We start from the raw sequence: 17,595 nt of genomic DNA, 5'->3' as shown, positions 1-17,595 counted from the left end.
AAGCCATGTTTAAAATTTCAGCCCTGTAAACTTTCAGAACCACCACGTGATTTGCAGGCACTGTGGCTGGTCACCACCTCTTCTTCGACACCCCATCTTTATGGTAATGTCCCACTGACTCTCTCTGAACCTCCTCTCCTATGAGGGCTATCTTCTTTAAAGCCACCATTCCAAAATCTCGCTTCTGTTCCTCTATAAATTCCTTCCTCAATAAAGACAAACCTTTCTCATACAGCTTATTCTCATCAGCTGTACTACCCTCTAAGTCCTGCTGAAATCTGGAAGGTAGAGAAGACTGTGACACATCATTATAATTTAAACCTCTGGTTTTGCTATCATAGGCCTCAAAAGCAGCTTTGCTCATCAGTTGAATTTCTGAAACACTCTTATCTTGGAGAGGTGTCAACATGCCTCCATTGTTTACTAAACTCAGCACCATCATCGGGCTTATGAGAACCATGTATACATTATGGAAGAGACCAAACAATCCATTTATCTGATTACAACTTCCACTTTGACTTGCTTCCATAGCAACTTTCACCCCAAAACCATAACAATTCTTGTTCTTTTCAACAACATAACCTTGCAGGTGCCCAAATGTTCAAACAAAATTCAACAGAGTCACACATCCTTTCTCAGCAGGCCTTTGTCCTGCAGGCAGGGTCAAAGGTCGCACAACCAATCCAACCTTTTCCAGCACTTTATCCAAAAGTCCAGGAACAGCACTTTTCCCATTATTTTCAGCAACACTGACCTCACCGATTTCCACCTCATCACCAACTTTTAAAACACGGTCTAATACAAGTAACTGAGAATCCTCACATTCCACTGGTACCAAGGTTAACCCCTTATTCACTGAACCAAACTGCTTTCCTTTTCAACCAAATCATACACCTCAGACTGTACCTGAGCTTCAACATAAGGTTCAGAATCCTGTGAATTCACAGGTACTTCCACAACCTGAACACATTCAATCGGAACAGCTGCCTCTTCTGGGCTGTCATCACTTATCCCAGTTTCAAATTTAAGGTCACCCCGAACCTCCCAGCTATTCTCTGGCAAACTCTTTTCTGGAGTAAACTCACCCTCGTGGGTTAAAACTTCTTAATCTGCTTTCATATCAGACCCCTGCAAGGTAGCGGCATCCTCCGCATCTGGGTCTGCCCTTCGCCCGAACTGCCTCTGCTTGTCTGCCACGTGATCTTCACATTGCCATTTCTCCCTCTGGAGCTGTCTCTGTCTTTCTGCCTCTTTTCTCTGTCTTGCTGCCTCTTGTCTCCATTTTGCTGCCTCTGCTCTCTGTTTTGCTGCCTTTCTAGCCTCTCTCTTGAGCTGTTTTAATTTCAATTCATGCTGTCTTTGTGCTTCCTTTAATTTTTCCAGCAGAAGCTGAAGCTCATCCTCAATACTAACATCCATTTCTGCTGTATTTTCACACAACCAAATCAAAAGAGAATTTCCCCCAATCAATTCAAACAAGCCTCCCAACCAATTTTGTTCATATCCTGGACAAGCCCCCAATTTTGTCATGTATCCCGTGGCGGGAATAAAGAACCAGCAGAGATGGAAAACACTTTGGAGTCCAGTATTGCTATTAACTAGTAATATTTATTCGTAACTACGCAATACAGTAATATAAATGTAGATAAATCAACAGGTTAGCAATGATTACATATATAAGTAAGTATATCAGTAAGTGTGGAAATATATGTATGAAAAACCAAGCTTCTTTAAGTCCAGGGGTAAAAAGATACAGTCTTACGATGATGAGTAAAGTTCAGTTTGTGGTATTGAGTTGAGTAGTGATGGAAAGAGAGAGAGGGAGAGATTTGAGTCCTCAGGTGAGCTGATGCCATCGATCTTCTGGTTGTCCTTCGAAATCCTTTAAAAGTCACCGACTGTGACTTTAACAAAGGGGACCGGTTTTCTGTGGTGGAGCTATCCCCCCAGGCAAGGGTGGACACATGGACAACTCTCCACCAGTCAACCCCTTTTCCTTTCCACTGCAAAAGCGACGGATCGATCCGCCTGATCGATCCTCCAAAACCCATTTTTTTCTGTGGGCACAACAATGCTCATTCAGTGTCCAAACATGTGTCTGAGGTCTATCATCTGACCTCCTATTTTATCTTTTTGTGCTGAGCATCAACTGTCATTCAAGTAACTCCTCCTTCTTCTCTCTGTGTAAGAAATACAAACAGGTGAACTGTCCTTGAGAAGTATCAACAACCTGCGGAAAATCATAACATCCAGTGTCCATTAAACAACGCTGCCTTCAGTCACCGTAGCAACTTACGAGCTGCTCGGTGCTGTCTCCAACTCAGCAGAAATCCAAAAGTTACTTCCAGTGCCTTAAAGTGACAGTCCAACAGTTAGTCTTCATCTCTCTCTCTCTCTCTCTCTCTCTTTTCAAAACAACATGTTGGTGTGTAGGGCTCTCAGTATACTAGGTGGTCTGTTAACTGTTGATCGCTTATTACCAAAATGGCTCCTCTGAAGTGTTATATTAAAATGGCTTCTCGTAATGTTAACTGCTGAGCAAGGGGTTCTCTGTAACTGCAATATTTGGGTTATATAGGGAGATAATGAAAATTGTATTTATTTGTTTGCCAATGGAAGTCATGTTCTGTTATCTTGTATATGTGTGCTGAGTTGAGGAGTACGGGCTTTTCGGGAGGCGAGCGGGGAGGACGGACGTGTGTGGAACGGAGAGCGGTTCCGGGGCGGCAGACACCAGACCTCGGGAGTTCGGATGGTGGCCGGAGTCTCAGAAGGACGTGTGGAGGGAATCAGAGGCGTGAGCTCCAATGTATTAAAATACTATGTGCAGAAGACTGATAAGTTACTTATGTGGCGGCTATTTTTTTGTAGTTATTTCTACTAACCCATCACCAAAAATTTGCTATAAAGTATAATTCTTTACTCGCACTTTGTATATTGTTTCATATTTGTGTTGTGGCTGTTCATTGGGCGACTCACACCTTATCCGCACCAAAGCAATTGAACTGTTTGGCGGGGTCGACGGCTATTTACCCTAGGCATTGGTGGGTCAGTGGGGCAAAGACCGTTACATTTGGGGGCTCATTCCGCGATTTGAATTCTGTCAGGATGAGTGGTAAGTCGTCCGGGTTGAATTAAAAGGGATGGACGCGGATAAGATCGAACTTTGGTGTGAGATCGAGGATGTTCCAGTTACTCATGCCTGCCTGTTAAGTGGGGTGGATATACGTACCCCGGCTGATGTGTTAATTCGATGTTTGAGTATGGTCAGAGCTATCGGTAAGGTTGAGATTGTAAGCAGAAAGATTGGTAAAATGGGAGATTCAACCTTTGTGCTGATACAGACGGGTGCTGACATCAAGGAATTGGGACTGCCGCCGTCTATCGGTGACGTAGGTGAGGTGGGGCCATGAGGCGTACACACTGTCACGGAGGAAGGGTTTGATGAAACACCAGAGGGGTTGCCCGAAGCTAGGGGCGGAGATTTTAGCGAACGGGTCCAATTGTTTTTGAAGGATGAAGGAAGGGAGTGGTCAGATTTGGAGAATTAATTGGTTCTCGTGCCCCACGGAAGGGGGAGGGCTCTGAGTTGGCCTCAGCCATTAACTCTTTGGTGAACCGAGCGGTGGGTCTGCGACAGAAGTTAAGAATTTTCTCAGGTAAAAACTCAGTCCCCGAGGGGGAAGAGGATTACGGATCCTGGTTAGAACATACCTCTCAGCTGCTAGGTGAGTGGCAGTGTTCTGAGGAGGAGAAGCGGCAAAGATTGGGGGACTGTTTGAGAGGGGCGGCAGCTGAGGTGGTAAAAAGGGTGAGAATTAACCAGCTCCTGGCTTCTTGGAAGGAGTGTCTAGTTGCCCTAGAGGAGGCGCTTGGGCTGACGGGAAGCACGGTGGAGCTTCTAGGGGGGATTCAGAATCTACGTCAGGAGAAAGGGGAGAAGTTTTCTGAGTATCTTCTCCGACTTGAGCGTAGGCTAAATTGCTTGAGGCGCCGGGGGGTCATTTCGGCCGGCAAGGTGGATCGGATAAGGATCGACCAGGTAGTCAGGGGCGCGCAGAGACATGAAGCGACCGCTAAGAGCCTTCGGCAGTCTCGTAGTGCGCGGCCCCCCCGATCTTTTGTTCAGTTGCTCAGAGAGGTCAGGGAGGAGGAGGATTAATTGGAAGCGGAAGAAGGCGCTTAACAAGGTGCAGTCCTCAGTAGCAGCCTCTTGTGGTGAAATGACTGGGGTCAGTTCCACGCGGGAGGCACATAAAGGGGTTGCGGCAGGTGGGGTCCCTCCATGGGAGGGGAGTAGCGGGGAAGGCCTCTCCCAGAAGGGACGGACGGCACTGAGGCCAGGCGGAGGCCAGTGTCTGGTGAAGCGAGGCGTGTGCTAAGAGAGGCACTTCAGGTGTGAATGTGAACGGCAGGGAGCCCCTCGGAGGGAGAGTCCCCGGGTGTCCCAGCAGGAAGGGGGGAGTTTGGGAAACTTAGAGGGGACTCAGTGAGGGAACAGTCTGGAGTCTCTGGGAAAATACGTTCCCAACAATATGCCGCAGGACCCTCGAGAGGAAAAGACCCTATCCCAGAAGGATTGGTGGGGCCCCGATCCAGTGTGTCCATAGGGATCGAGGGGATAGATGCAAAAGCCATACTCGACACAGGGTCGCAGGTTACATTACTGTTCCTGTTGTTTTACAATCAGTATCTGGGGCATCTACCCCTGACACCTTTCAGTGCACTGGAGATTTGGGGCATCAGTGATGGTGATTACCCATATGATGGTTATTTGTCTGTGAAACTGGAGTTCCTGAAAGCTGAGGTGGGGGTGTCTGAGGCTCATGAGGCCCTGGTATTGGTTTGCCCCGATCCTAGTGAGACTGGGGATGTGTCAATTGTGGTGGGGACCAACACCCCTATTGTGCGGGGACTCCTGGGAGCCTGCAAGGAGAAGGCAGGTGAAGACTTTCTGGAGACCCTGTCAGTGCACCCAGTGTTCCAAGCTGCTTCTGAGGAAGCGTGGGGTCGCTCTGGGCTGGACGCGACGTGTGAACGAGGCACTGTGTGGTGTGCCCAGTCGAAGCCAAGGGTGGTGCGGCCAGGTGAAGTAGTGAGAGTGATGGGGATCCCTAGATTCCCGGGGGTACCTGAGGGTGAAGCCCTTTTAGTGGACACCCCGGAAGATCTCGAGGGGGAGTCGAGATTCCCTGCTGGGGTGCTGGTGAGACCCGAGTTGCAGAAGCCCTCGGTGGTGCAGGCATGCAGGCTGGTGGTGATCGTCAGGAACACTACGGCACCGGAGCTCACCTTTAAGCGAGGAATTCCTCTGGCGCATTTGTTCCCGGTGACGGTGATGCATAGCGCCCCCATGAGGCCAGTTGGGGAAGAGCAGTCGGGGAAAAAGGCCTAAGTTGACTGCTGAAGCTTTTAACTTTGGGGCATCACCTGTACCGGAGGGTTGGAAGCGGAGGCTGGTGGAGAAGATGTTGATGATGACAGATGATTTTTCCCTTGACGAGTTTGATGTGGGTTGTTCCAGGAGCACACACCACACCATACGGGTGACTGAGGATACGCCGTGTAGGGAACGATCACAGCGACTGGCCCCGACAGATGTCGAGGATGTGCGGCAGCATTTGGGCAAGTTGAAGGAGGCCGGGATCATCACGGAGTCCCGGAGCCCGTTTGCGTCTCCTATCGTAGTGTCCCGGAAGAAGAATGGGAAGGTTCGTATGTGTGTGGACTATAGAACACTGAACAGGCGCACGATCCCAGATCAGTACACGGTCCCCAGGGTGGAAAATGCGCTGGCCTGCCTGAGTGGGGCAAAGTGGTTTAGTATGCTGGATTTGAGGAGTGGGTATTACCAGATCCCGATGAGTGAGGCCAATAAGGAGAAGACAGCCTTCATTTGCACTTTGGGCTTTTATCAGTTTGAACGGATGCCCCAGGGCATACCGGGAGCCCCTGCCACCTTCCAGAGGGTCATGGAGAAGACGGTGGGGGATATGAACCTGCTCGAAGTGCTGGTATATTTAGATGACCTCATAGTATTTGGATGCACCTTGGAAGAACACGAAGCGAGGCTAATGAAGGAGCTCAACCGGCTGAAGCAGGAAGGGTTGAAGCTTTCCCTGGACAAGTGCCAGTTCTGTCAGATGTCTGTTAGCTGTGTTGGACACATCGTCTTGTGGAATGGTGTAGCGACCGACCCGGCTAAGATCAAAGCAGTGACCACCTGGCCAAGGCCCCAGACCGTGAGTGCTCTGTGCTCGTTCCTAGGGTTCTGTGGGTACTATCGGAGATTCGTGAAGGGCTACGCCAAGGTGAGTCATCCCTTGAACCAGCTTCTGCATGGCTACCCTCCCCTGGGACAGAGGGAGAAAGGAAAGGACAGGAGGTGGGAGAATATTTGAACCCGTCAGAGCCCTTCGGACAGAGATAGGATGACAAATGTGAAGTGGCTTTCCAGTCACTGAAGGAGATGTTGACTCAGGCGCCGGTGCTGGCTTTTGCAGAGTCCCGATTGCCCCATGTGCTACACACTGACACCAGTCATGAGGGGTTAGGGGCCGTTCTATAACAGGATCGGGGTGCTGGCCTGAGGCCTGTGGCATTTGTCAGCCGGAGTTTGTCCCCTTCGGAGAGGAACTATCCCACTCACAAGTTGGAGTTCCTGGTGTTGAAATGGGCGGTGGTGGATAAGCTGAGTGACTATCTCTATGGGGCCAAGTTTGAGGTGCAGACAGACAACAACCCGCTCACTTACATCCTGACTTCGGCGAAACTGGATGCCACAGGCCATCGGTGGCTGGCAGCTTTGTCTTCATATGATTTCAGCCTGAAGTACCGGCCGGGGAGCCGGAATGTGGACGCGGTTGCGCTGTCCTGACAGGGCCATGAGAAGCCAGGGAAGGACGAGGAGTGAGAGAGTGTTCCTGCATCCGGGGTGAAGGCGATATGCCAGTTTGCTATCACCGTGCAGGCTGAGGAGAAGGAGAGGCCAGAGCGAACAGTGGACTCGTTGGGGGCATCCGATGATGCTCTGCCCTTAGGGTACTGCGACATGACTGTTCTGAAGACCATGCAGTTGCCAGGGTTAAGCCCTGGGGAAATGGCCGCTGTGCAGCGAGATGACCCAGACATAGGCCCGGTCTGGCATACCGTGGAAGAGGGGGATGTGACACAGGCGGAGAAGGCCAAGCACGGTCCCGCGTCCCTGTTGCTGAAGGAATGGCTTCAGTTGAGGTTGAGGAACCATATGTTATACCGGGTAACGTCACCCCCGGACCGACCTCGGTGTTGGCAGCTGGTTCTGCCGGAGAAGTATCGGAAGGTTGTGTTGAAGTCTCTTCATGATGACTCTGGGCATTTGGGGATGGAAAAGACCTATCGATTATTCAAGGATCAGTTTTACTGGCCCCGAATGAGGACAGAGGTTGAAGAGTACTGCAAGTCCTGCATTCGTTGCATACGACGGAAGTTGCTGCCCGGACAGGCTGCCCCTTTGTCCCACTTGCAGAGTGCGGGGCTTTGGACCTGGTGTGTATGGATTTCCTGTCCATGGAACCCAATGCCAGCAACACGGCAAATGACCTGGTCATTACAGACCACTACACCAGGTATGCGCAAGCTTTTCCTACTAAGGATCAGAGGGCGACTACAGCGGCAAAAGTGCTATGGGAGAAGTATTTTGTGCATCATGGTCTTCCTCAGCGGATGCATAGTGACCAGGGACGAGACTTCCCAGAGCAAACTCACCTATGAGTTGCTGGGCATGCTGGGGGTTGAGAAATCGAGAACCACGCCCTATCATCCGCAGGATGATCCCCAGCCGGAAAGGTTCAATCAGACGCTACTAGACATGCTCGGGACTTTGGAGATTAGCAAAAAGAATCGTTGGAGTCGATATATTGGGCATCTTGTTCACTGTTACAACTGCACATGCAATGAAGCTACTGGTTACTCGCCCTATTATCTCATGTTTTGGTGTGAGGCAAGGTTGCCCATTCACCTTTGTTTCGGGGCTGATGCGGGTGAGGTGTCGCCAAAGCCTTACTTGAAGTATGTGTCTGATATGAGGCAGGAACTGAAAAGAGCGTATGAGTTGGCTAGGGAGGCTGCTGCCCGGCAGAATCAGGGAAATAAGAGGAGAATCTGGGATTACCGGGAAAACACAAGCTGGCTGATCGCTGGCAGCCACACCCTATGTGGTGGAGAGTCAGATGCCAAACCTGCCGGTTTTCCGGGTACGGCCTGCGGATGGAAAGGGGCCTGTCAAGATTCTCCATCGGAATCACCTGTTGCCCCTGGGGCAAGGTGTGCAGGTAGAGCAGGAGCCTGACGAGGTGGCTGCACCCCATGCCAGGACTCTGCGTCCCCGCAGGTTGAAGGACATGCCTACCCTGGGAGAGACGGGCCTGGGCCCAGCCCCTGTGAGGGATATTGATACAGAAGATGATGACTGAGATGGTTGGTACATTCTGCTATTCGCTGATGCTCTCGGGACGGAGGAAGAGACTCCTGGCCTTTCCCCCACTGGGTTAGAAGGGGCTACTGAGGGGCAGTCTGTGGCACCACAGGGCTCTGGAGGAGAGAATGTAGGGCCTGGACCAGAGATAGGGGGTTCTGAGGTGCAGAGGGGCCTAGGTGACTGCTCGGGGGAGGATTTGTCTCGTAGTTTCAAAGGGTCCCCTGTAGTGTCCGAGGCAGAAGGGGTGGACAAGGTTGTGCGTAGGCCTCAGCGGAGTCAGAAACCCCCAGAGAGGTTGGCCAACGTAACACCCGGGGAACAAGGTGTGATCTCCACTGTGTTGGGGAGTCAGATCACTGCTTTCTGCACGTGGATTGGGCTGTGTGTTCTGCAGGAAGGGATAGCGAATTATCTGAGCGTCATGAGGGCATGACTTATTTCGGTGGGGGGAGAATGTAGGGCTCTCAGTATACTAGGTGGTCTGTTAACTGTTGATCGCTTATTACCAAAATGGCTTCTCTGAAGTGTTATATTAAAATGGCTTCTCGTATTGTTAACTGCTAAGCAAGGGGTTCTCTGTAACTGCAACGTTCGGGTTATACAGGGAGATAATGGAAATTGTATTCATTTGTTTGCCAATGGAAGTCATGTTCTATTATCTTGTATATGTGTGCTGAGTTGAGGAGCACGGGCTTTTCGGGAGGCGAGCGGGGAGGACGGACGTGTGTGGAACGGAGAGCGGTTCCGGGGCGGCGGATACCGGACCTCGGGAGTTCGGATGGTGGCCGGAGTCTCGGAAGGACGTGTGAAGGGAATCGAAGGCGTGAGCTCCAACGTATTAAAATATTATGTGCACAAGACTGATAAGTTACTTATGTGGTGCCTATTTTTTTTGTAGTTATTTCTACTAACCCATCACCAAAAATTTGCTATAAAGTATAATTCTTTACTCGCACTTGGTATATTGTTTCATAGTTGTGTTGTGGCTGTTCATTGGGCGACTCACACCTTATCCGCACCAAAGCAATTGCACTGTTTGGCGGGATTGACAGCTATTTACCCTAGGCAACGGTGGGTCAGTGGGGCAAAGACCGTTACAGGTGTTAAATAACTCTCTCGCTCTCTTTTCAAAAGCACAGTTCATAGGGGTAATTCAGGACCCCGTCACACTGTAAAGAGTTGTGCTACCCACTACATTACCATATTGCCCCAACATGTCTATTGACACATAATTACACATCGATTTAATGCATTCATTTATAATAGGCATATTTGTGAACAGGAAAACTTCAAGTCGAGTTTATTGTTATGTGCGCAAGGACAGTCTGGTGTAGTTATAAAGAAAAGCTTGCATGCAACAGCAACAACATGTACGTAGTGGACAGCACACAGCAGATAAATTACACATGAATGAAACAAGATAATGGAAAGAAAAGACTGCAAAAACAAGACCTTTGTGCAGACACTCAGACGCAATCACAATCATGGGGTCGGGACTTCGGCAACTGAGTTATGGAGAGAGGTTAGGCAGGTTGGGACTCTTTTCACTAGAGTGTAGCAGAATAAGAAGCGATCATAGAGAGGCACATAAAACCACGAGGTGAATGCTCAGTCTTTTTCCAGGGTGGGGAATCAAGAACTAAAGAGCACAGGATTAGGGTGAAGGGGAAAAGATTTAACAGGTATCAGAGGGGCAACTTTTTCAGCCAGAGGGTGGTCAACATATGAGATGAGATTCCAGAGGAAGTGATTAAGACAGGTACATTACCAACATCACTTCTGCTGACAGCTAGATCCATGTTCTCACCACTCTCTGAGTGAATAAGTTCCCCCTCATATTCCCCTTATCCAATTCACCTTTCACCCTTAACCTATGACCTCTAGTTCTAGTCTCATCCAAACTCAGTGGAAAAAGTCCGCTTGGATTTACCCCTCATAATTTTGTATAACTCCATCAAATCTCCCCTCACTCTTCAACATCTGAGGGAATGAATCCGAGCCTATTCAACCTTTATCAGGTAGTCAGGTAGTTGAGTGGTGTCACAGCAACAACCTTGCACTCAATGTCAGTCAGACCAAAGAACTGATTGTGGACTTCTGAAAGGGTAAGATGAGGGAACACACACCAGATAGAGGGATGAGAAGTGGAAAAAAAGTGAGCAATTTCAAGTTCCTGGGTGTCAACATCTCTGAGGGTCTATCCTGGGCCCAACATATCATGTGGTTACAAAGAAGGAATAGCAGTGGCTTTAGTTCATTAGGCGCTTGAGGAGATCTGATACGTTATCAAAGACACTTGCAGATTTCTACAGCTGTACCATGGAGAGCATTCCGACTGGCTGCATCACTGCCTGGTATGGGGTGGAGGCTACTGCACAGGGTCAAAAGAAGCTACCGGAAGTTGTGAACTCCGTCATGGACACTAGTCGCTGTATCCAGGAATCTTCAAGGAACAATGCCTCAAAAAGGCTGCATCCATTTGTAAGGACCCCCATCACCCAGGATATGACCTCTTCTCATTGCTACCATCATGAAGGAGATATAGGAGCCTGAAGGCACACGCTCAGTGATTCAGGAACAACTTCTTCCTCTCTGTCATCAGATTTCTGAATGGACTTTGAACCCATGAACATTACCTCACTACTTTATTATTTCTATTTTTGCACTGCTTACTTAATTAAACTAATATATACAAATTTACTGTAATTCACAATTTTTATTACTATGTTTTGCAATGTACTATTGCCACAAAAACAACAAATTTCACAACAAATGCCAGTGATAGTAAACCTGATTCTGATAGTCTTCCTCGCTGTCCACTGTACCCCAATCGTGGTGTCATCTGCAAATTTTTTGATCCAGTTTACCACATTGTCACCTAGTTGTTTGATATAGAGAGCAAACAACAATGGACCCAGCAGCAATTCCTGAGGTGCACCACTTGTCACAGGCCTCCTGTCAGAGAGGCAACCCATCTATTACCACCGTCTGGACGCTCCCCTGAAGCCAATGTCTAATACAATTTAATGCCAAGTAACTGAAACTTCTTGACCATCCTCCCATGTGGCACCTTGTCAATCTAAAGTTGAAGTTCAAGTTTATTATCATACAACTGCACACATTTATACAGCCAAACAGGACAGTGATCCTCTGGACCAGGGTGCACAACGCAGTACATATTACTCACACACATAACATATAAAATAACATTACCACAAATAAATTAACAAATGTACGATATAAGTTAAAATAAAAACTGTATAACACTACTGGGGCTTCATTCATGATGAGACCTGGGTGGTAACAAGGAACTCAGTAGTCTTATGGCCTGGGGAAAGAAGCTGTTTCCTGTCCTAACAGATCTTGTGGTAATGGTATGGTACCTTCTGCCTTAGATAGGGGTCAAAGAGATTGTTGGATGGATGAGATAGATCAAAGACAATGCTAAGGGCCCTGTGCATGCAGTGCTCCTGATAACCATCTCTAATAGGTGGAAGAGAGACCCTTTGTAGGGTCTCGCAGTCAAATGCCTTGCAATTCCCATACCAGATGGTGATGCAGCTGGTCAGGACACTCTTGATAGTGCTCCTGGAAAAATTGGTTAGAATGGGTGGGAGGTGTATAGACTCACTCACCTCAATGCCCTCAGGAAGTGGAGACACTTTCTTCTTGACAAAAGAGGCATTGTTGAGGGACCAGGTGAGATTGTCCACTATGTACACTCCCAGAAACATTTTGCTGCTAACTCTCTCCATGGATGTGCAGTGAGGAGCGATTAGCTACTCCTTCCTAAAGTCCAGAATTGTCTCTTTGCTCTTGTCCACATTGAGACTCAAGTTGTCGTGTTCACACCATTCTACCAGCTGCTCTACCTGATCTATTTATGCCATCTCGTTGTTGTTGTTGTCGATGAGGCCAGTCATTGTTGTGGCATCGGAGAACTTGAAGATTTGGTCTGAACTGGGCCTAGCAATACAGTCATACATCAACAGTGTAAACAACAGAGGTCTGAGCGCACAGCCCTGGGGAGCTCAGCGTGATGGAACTAGAGATGTATCTGACAGCAATGGTTTACTGTGGCCTTTCTATCAAGAAGTCCAAGATCTAGTTACACTGAGAGGTGCTGAGACCCAATGAAGATATTTACCCAACAGCTTTCTGAAGTACGATAAAGGCCTTGCTAAAGCCCATGTAGACAACATCCACTGCCGTGCCTTCATTAAATTTCTTGGTAATTTCCACATAAAACTCTATAAGTTTGGTTAGACATGACCTACTACACATAAATTCATGTGGACTGTCCCTTATCAGTCCCTGTCTATCCAATTACTTACGTATATATCTGGTCCTTTAGAATACTTTCCAATAACATACCCTTTACCAATGTCAGGCTCATTGGCCTATAATTCTCTGGCTTATTCACAGAGCCCTTCTTTAACAACAGAACAACATTAGCTATCCTCTAATGCTCCAGCTAAGGAAGTTTTGAATATCTCTGATCGTGCCCATTCAATTTCTGCACTATCCATCCACAGGGTCCAATGCCCTGAGGATCTATTTACCCTAATTTGCCTCAAGAAATCAAACATCTCCTCCTCTGTAACTGTATATGGTCCGTGAACTCGCTGCTGCTTTGCCTCACTTCGGTAGACCCTGTCCCTGTCTCCCAAGTAAATACAGATGAAAAAAAATCCATTTAAGATCTCCCCCATCTCTTTGGGCTTCATACATAGAAGACAACTCTGATGTTGCAGAGGACCATATTTGTCCTTTATTATCCTCTTGCTCCAACTATATCTGCAGAAATCCTTGAGATTCTCCTTTACTTGTATGCTAGAGTAGCATCATGCTTTCTTTTAGCCCTCCTGATTTCCTTCTCATTTGTCTTACATTTCTTATATATCTCAAGTACCTCATTTGCTCCTTCCTGCTAAGCACTTCCTGCTTTTTCTTAACTAGGGCCTCAATATCTCTCAAAAACCAAGGATCCCTAAACCTCAACTTTTTTCCTCCAGTCCCATCAGAGGGTTTTGGGCTGAAACATCGACTGTGTTTTTTCCCATAGATGCTGCCTGGCCTGCTGAGCTCCTCCAACATTTTGTGCATGTTGCTCAGATTTCCAGTATCTGCAGATTTTCTCTTGTTTGTGATCCCTAAACCTGTTATCCTTGTCTTTTATATTGACAGGAACATACAGATTCTCACAATTTCACTTCTGAAGGCCTCACACTTGCCAGATACAGTTTTATCAGAAACCAACCTGTACCCAATCAATACTTGCCAGATTCTTTCTGATACCATCAGAATCTGCCTTTTTCCAGTTTGGAATCTCAACCCGAGGACCAGACCTATCCTTCTTCATAATTATCTTGAAACTAATGGCATTATGATCACTAAATACAAAACTTCTGTCACCCACCCTGTCCCATTCTCTAATAGGAGATCTAGTATTGCACTCTTTCTAGATGGAACCCCTATGTACTGATTAAGGATACTTTTCTGAACACACTTGACAAACACTATTACATTTAGCCAGTTGTGTATTTAATATTTCAGTATTATTTGAGCAACGTTGTAAATATGTTTGATTGAGCATTCTGTGTTGTTTACATAATTCATTATGGGTTATACAAATAAGTACATGAATGGCATACATCATTATGCCACCACATCATATCTCTGCGTGCCTCACTAAAGTAAAAATGAAGCATACACAAGTTATCCTCAGCTCCATTTTTTTCTTTCAATTAGTTTTATGTTCAGGGGTTACAAAACATAACAGTGCTGTCGAGGTTGTCTTAGGACAAACCCAAGATGATTACGTACCTGTTGAAGCACAGCATGTTTTTTTTCCTTCAGAAGCACAACGAGACATTCGAGTTAAAAAAAGGCATAAAATGGTAAACAGTGAGTATTAGGTGATAATAATAATAAATAATAAGAAAACAGAAACAGCTGGCTGCATTGGAAATACAGATGTGTTCAATAACACAATGGATAACTGGCTGATATATATTGAGCAAATTGAGCAGTATTTTGAAGTGAATGAAACAGCCAATGCAAAGCAAATGCCAGATTGGTTGAGTGCAATAGGTGGAAGTGCATACATTTTGCTTAGAAGTTTAACTCCTCCAACCAAACAAGCCAAAATGAGCTTTTCTGACATCATGGAAGTAATGCAAAACCATTTAGTACTGAAATCATTGTTGGTTGCAGATCGTTTAGGTTTCATATGCAGAATCAAAAGGTAAGGGAGTCCATTTCTGCTAAAGTGACTGAATTGAAGATATTGTACAAGCACTGTCAGTTCAGTGATGAGCTTAATGATGCACGAAGAAATCACTTAGTTTATGGAATGTTACAAGAAAGCATTCAAAAACAGTTCCTAACTGAAGCGCAGCTCACATTTAAAAGAACAGTTGAAATTGCTGTATCAATGGAAACAGCAGATGGAGATGCAACTGACTTGCAGTCAGGAATGAAAGCGTGCATGAACAAAATTGCAAAGTCTAAACAAAAACCTATCTGGCCAAACAAATTGATTTACTGTTGTGGCAGGGGCTTTCATATACCAGAGCAACGCAGGTTTAAGGTCAAAACTCACAGAAAATGCAAGAAAATGGTATACATACAAAGACCATATCAGGCAGCCACAAATAAATGGACTGCACAGGGAAGACAAAAAGATAAAAAGTCAAGTTGTAGTTTCAAAAAGAGCACAAATCTTTATGTTATTGATGAAAAATCTGAGAACGATGAGTGACACAGGACTGCGTAGCCTGAAGATTTATAATCTGAAAACTAACAAGAGACAAGCAAAACGTCTTACATCAGAAGTGTACGGCAAATAAATTTAAACGGAATTGGACTCTGACTCAGCTGTTCCAGTAATTCCACAAATAGAGTTTGAACAACATTTCAAAATACTGAACTGAAGCCTGCAGATATCCAACTAACAACTTATACTGTTGTAACACTCAGCTATATTGGCTCATATATATCCGGGGGAAACACCATCCGCCGCGCACGTGGACGTTCCCGGTTGTGTTGGTTGCTGTACAGCTGCCACCGAAATCAGCTTCAAACATCAATCATCAGCCAGCACACACTGTACGTTTTACCAATTACACTTTATAGATATTACTAAGTCTATGAGATTAATAAAGTTCAATACAAAAAAAGGAAATGGAAAAGGCGCCAGACTTATCAAAGTTCAAGTTCTTCATGCACAAGTTGGAGCTCAGAAATTCTTGGCGACCACCCGGACCCTGTGGACTCACGGCTCGAGACCACCTGGAGTGATCGCCTGGAGTCTTTCCGCACGTCCGCCGTCCTCTCCGTCTCTCCTCTGACTCCCTGCCAAAACCCCGTTCCCAGTCATATGAGACAGCATTATTACCCCAAGAAATGATAACATGGACACCCATTGGCTGATAGTACACCTGCTATCTGTTATAACCCAAGCAAATGTCTAGCTAGAGACTTTCTCAGCATTTAGTATAACACAGAAGCCATCTTAATCCACATACGCAGCAGTTTAAAAGATTAACATAACAAAGAAGCCATTTAAAATTTAACATAACAAAGAAGAAACCCCATACACTCTCCCCCCACCAAATTAAAGTCATGCCCTCAGGACATTAACAGAGTTCACCATTGCTCCTTGCAAAACACAAAACCCAACCAAGGTGCATAAAGCAGTGACATAACTTCCCAGTGCTGTAGAGATCACACCCTGTTCTCCGGCGCTTTATAGGTCAAGCTCTCCGGGGCGGGTGGGGGGGGGTGCCTACTTCTCTGAGACCTCTGTACCTCCTCTGCTGACTCTTCCAGTTCAGATACCACAGGGGACACTCCAGGCCTACCTGTCCGACCCTCCCCCTCACCGGGACCCCTCAGCACCTGTGAGCCCTCTGCCTCGGGTTCTGGTTCCACCTTCTCTTCCCCCAATTCCGGCTATATTTCAGGTGGCTCCTCAACACCCTCCCTCCTCTTCCCTAACTCAGTGGGGGAAGGGCCAGGAGCCTCTTCTTCCGGCACCGGCGAATTAGCGAATGGAAACAGGTGTCACACATCCGAATCATTGTCTTCCGATGACGTATCCCTTCTCGAGGTGGAGACCGGCCCCATCTCCTTCGTGGCGGGCTCTTCCCTCGCCCTGTGCCCTCGCAGAGTCCTCGTACTAGGCGTAAACTTCCATTCGGGCTCTGGGTCTACCTGCACCTCTCGACCCAGAGGCAACAGGTGGTTCCGATGGAGTACCTTGACAGGACCCTTCCCGCCCTCAGGTCTCACCCGGTAAACCGGGAGATTCGGCATCTGACTCTCCACCACATGGGGGTAGCTGCCCAACGGTCCGCCAACTTGTGCTTACCAGGTAGTCCTAAATTCTGGATAAGGACTTGGTCTCCCGGCAATAATTGGGCGAACTTTACTCTCTGATCATACCTCTTCTTATTCCTCTGATTCTGCTTGGTGGCCGCCGCCTCAGCCAACTCATACGCCCTTTTCAACTCTCTCCTCATATCAGACATGTACTTCAGATATAGCTTCGAAGGTATTTCACCCACTTCAATCCTAAAACACAGGTCAACGGGCAACCTCGCTTCCCGTCTGAACATCAGATAATAAGGCAAGTACCCCATAGCGTCATTGCGAGTACAATCGTAACAGTGAACCAAATGGTCGATGTGCTGACTCCACTTGCTCTTCTGTCCGATCTCCAGGGTGCCAAGCATGTCCAGCAGGGTCCGGTTAAACGTCTGGAGCTGAGGATCACCCTGCGGGTGATAGGGTGTGGTCCTGGATTTCTCAACCCCAAGCATACCCAGTAATTCATGGATAAGCCTGCTCTCGAAGTCCCGTCCCTGATCACTATGGATCCGCCAGGAGAGGCGATAATGAACAAAGTACTTCTCCCATGACACCTTCGCCACTGTAGTCGCTTTCTGGTCCTTAAGCCTGATTTATACTTCTGCGCTAACTCGACGCCGTAACCTACGCAAGTGACTTACGCTCGTTGTGAGCATTTATACTTGTGCATTGGTGTGTCTGTGTCGCTGTGCAATTCGCGCAAGTCACGCATGCGCACACACCTGCCCGCGCAAGGCTTCATGGTCATGGTAGTCTTTCTTGGG

Source organism: Mobula hypostoma, chromosome 5 (genome assembly GCF_963921235.1).
Source record: "Mobula hypostoma chromosome 5, sMobHyp1.1, whole genome shotgun sequence".
NCBI classification, from domain to species: domain Eukaryota; kingdom Metazoa; phylum Chordata; class Chondrichthyes; order Myliobatiformes; family Myliobatidae; genus Mobula; species Mobula hypostoma.
This window is presented reverse-complemented; position numbering follows the sequence as displayed.